This window comes from Octopus bimaculoides, chromosome 7 (genome assembly GCF_001194135.2).
Source record: "Octopus bimaculoides isolate UCB-OBI-ISO-001 chromosome 7, ASM119413v2, whole genome shotgun sequence".
NCBI lineage: Eukaryota > Metazoa > Mollusca > Cephalopoda > Octopoda > Octopodidae > Octopus > Octopus bimaculoides.
Genome location: NC_068987.1, coordinates 47,193,029 through 47,196,929, shown reverse-complemented (window position 1 = coordinate 47,196,929; position 3,901 = coordinate 47,193,029). Strand labels below are relative to the sequence as shown.

The 3,901-nt window shown below is 32.6% G+C and overlaps 1 protein-coding gene across 1 annotated transcript in view; it reads left to right on the top strand.

Annotated features, from left to right (window-relative positions):
* Nucleotides 1–3,901, top strand: part of LOC106875066 (dnaJ homolog subfamily C member 25) — a 32,003-nt gene that overhangs the window by 408 nt on the left and 27,694 nt on the right. The gene's annotated exons all lie outside the window — the stretch shown is intronic.

Genomic DNA, 3,901 nt, shown 5'->3' with positions numbered 1-3,901 from the left:
CTAGTAAGCCCTGCCTTATTATGAAAAAAACCATAGTGCCTTATTCAATACGATTGGGTAAATGGATGTATAAAAATTAGCTATATCAAATTGAATGAATTTAGTATTTTTCTTGTCTTCAATAGAATTAAACCACCCGATGACTTGGTCTGTATTTGACCACAAATTTAATTTCAACTTATCCACTATAATAGTTATGTACTTATTTATAATATTTTTACTCAGTATCCCTATGTCCGATTTTGTCAGGCAGATGAGTCTTAAAGATGGTTGTGTCCAAAAATTCACTTTGTGATCTTTAAGAATGAATCTCGGTTCTTTTGGTATCATAGGTTCTGTTCTATCTGCTAGGTTGTATTTTTCCATTATCTCTTTGGTTTCCATATTTGCCTTCTTAAGTGTATTTTTATTTGTTATCTTATAATACTTCTTAAGTGTATTTTTATTTGTTATCTTATAATACTTCTCAATAATAGTATCAATAAACTTGGTTGTAATGAAAATGTAAGGAATAATGATATCAATAGCTGTGGTATTCGTGCAAGTAATAGTAACCCATCTCCCAGTTTTGACAATGGCAGTAGTCCTAGGGGGAATAGCCCTACAAGGGAGAAAGATGTGTAATTGTAGAAGACTGACTGAATGTCCCCTACAAAATAGGTGTCGCATTGATAATGTTTATAAATATTTTGTCCTCACTATGGGAAAAGCAGCTCCAATAATTTTAAAGCCAAACTATGAAATCATTTATATAATTTTCAGACTGAAAGCTAAGCTGATTTCACTTCATTATCCAAACTAATATGGGAGCTTAAATGGTAAGGCAAAAAATTACTCAATTTACTAATTTATTGTCAGATGTACAATGCTTTATACCAGTGGCAGGTACTACTACTATAGCAGGTACTCACTATTATGAACTGCAAATAAATGAACTGTTAATAAAGTTCATGAGGTTATTGTAAGGTGCCTGGATATCATGAGGAAAGCTTTTCTTTATAACACATATTAGCTACAGTTACATCTCAGACCGTGGGCTGTGCTTTTCTTTGATTAAAGATTACATATTGGGCCATAACTTGCGTTCTCTTTGGATTGCAATTTCTCAATTATCTTCTTACATTATTCTGTTGTGTCCGGGGAGAGTCATTTTCTTTTTGTGCCTTAAAATTTAACACACTCACCATTAAAATTTCCACTTATTTCTTATTTTTATTTTCCTAAAATTTTCGTTGCGTTTTGCAACCTTTTCAATAGTCTTGACTCTGTCCGTTATTTATGTTGCATTCTGTTTTTGCTTTTTTACATTATACTTTTTCTTTATCTCCTTTACTTTTGGTCTCATATTCTTTATATGTTTTCTTTAGATTGTGGATTGTCTTTTCAACTATACTTCTATAATTTTTTTTTACATGTTATACTTCATCTCATAAAAACAATATTTCCATACAATACTTTTGACCAAGACTACATTCCTGATTATTGGCTAAGATTTTCTTTCAATTTGAAATTTCTTAATTATCTTTTACTTTTCTCTTTATTTATGGCATCATATATTTACGGTATTCTTTACATTCACTTTTACCTTATTTTCTATTCTATATTTTTTTATGTATTTTTTTATTTTGATGTACCTTCTATAAAATTTTTTTATTTTTTTATATTTCAAGATGTATAGTTATATTCTATATTTTATAAGTGTATATCTATCACTAGATATCAGTAATACTCTTTTATCTTTATCATTATCTGATACTAATAACTACACCCGATCTAGATACTGCTGTCTACCTAGTTATTTGTCATTTCCTTATAAACACATAATACTGTTATGTATTACTTCTTTTTTCATTATTTTCTAAACTGTTAATAATTCTATGCTAGAATTAGTCACTACTGCTAATATAAAATATATATATATTTAGCTGTGGGAATGTGGATCTCTGTGTGTGTTTATGTATATGTATTTGTTTATGTCTAACTATAAATGTACACACATATATTATAAATATGTATGTGCTGGTTAGTTAGCTGGATAGATACATAGGTACACTAATGGATAAGTAGATATATAAATATGTAGATGGAAAGACCTATAGTTAGATAGATGAATAGGAAGACGGATAAATAGTTAGATAGATAGATGCACATGTGTGTACATATGTGTATGTATACATTTGGAATGGTGGAGGCGCAATGGCCCAGTGGTTAGGGCAGTGGACTCGCTGTCGTAGGATCGTGGTTTCGATTCTCAGACCGGGCATTGTGAGTGTTTATTGAGCGAAAACATCTAAAATCCACGAGGCTCCGGCAGGGGATGGTGGTGAACCCTGCTGTACTCTTTCACCACAACTTTCTCTCACTCTTTCTTCCTGTTTCTGTTGTACCTGTATTTCAAAGGGCCAGCCTTGTCACACTGTGTCATGCTGAATCTCCTCGAGAACCACGTTAAGGGTACATGTGTCTGTGGAGTGCTCACCCACTTGCACATTAATTTCACGAGCAGGCTGTTCTGTTGATGGGATCAACTGGAACCCTCGTCGTCGTAACCAACGGAGTGTCAACAACATTTGGAATGAATTCTTTGTATTAACATTGTTTTATATAATTTCATGTTTGACTTCTATTGTATGATTCTGTGTGTGTGTACATGTGTATATATGTTATCTTGTAAACAATTATTTTTATTAACATCTCTCTATATGTGTGTGTCTCTATGTGAACATGTATTTTTTTTTTCTTTATATATTTATATCTATGTGTGTATGCCTATATGTAGAAAATGTGTGCAGCTATCTTGGCATTGTAATTAGGTGTATGTGAGAAGTAGTAACCCATTCATATTTGTTTGTGTTATGTTTGTGTATGCTTGTATGTAGTTATGTGTATATGTTTGCAGACATATATGTGTGTTTATGTATGTATGTTTATATGTACTTGTGTGTGTATATGTATGTGGAGGTATGGGTATTGACTGATCTTTGTGCGCATGTGTGTGTGCATGTTTCTGGAGGCAAATCATTGTATGTATAAACATGTATTTGCTTTGCATTTGATGAATATGGCATACATGTATGTATGCATATACATGTTTATGTATGTGTGTGTATGTGTACATGTGTGTATGAAAATGTAAGTTTTTATCTTTGTATACTGGTGTACATGTGCCTTTCTAATGTGTGCTGCTATCTTGGAATTGTAATTAGGTGTATGTGAGTATGTGGAAACTAATTCATGTTGGTGTGTGTATTTATGTAGATGAGTATGTGCTTTCAGTGTGAATGTATGAGAAATGGGATGGGTGAGGTCATAATGTAGACATTCTTTTACTGGTCTCCTTAATCCAACTGTTTGTGTTGTCATAAAAGTCATTGAATGGCTAATTGTTATTCTTTGGGAAATGCTTTGATCTATATGATAAATTTCAACTGACTTTATTTTGGTTTACTTCTTTTCCTTTTTATTATGATTGTCTTAGATCTTACAGGAGATATCAAGTGAAAGTTATAAGTGTTTGGTCTGTTTACATATTGTAAACATACCCAAATGAATTCATCCCAAAATATGCATTAGGTCGATCATGCCTTCAAATCATGATGTCCAGTGAAGTGAATGGATTATAGGAATATTATTATATGTTTCCATATATTATTCATTCTGCGGGGCTTATATTGAGCTTACGGGATCTCACCTTGGAGTTGCATAGTGCTCCCTTCAGTAGCAATCAGTGTCTTATGGATCTCCTTTTGATTTTGGAAGACTAAATTAATCACAGTCCTGCATGATGAGGTGATAGCCAGGATTATAATTATTCCCTCCTCTCTCCCTATAATACACACACACACACACACACATGCACACACACACACACACACACACACACACACACACACACACACAC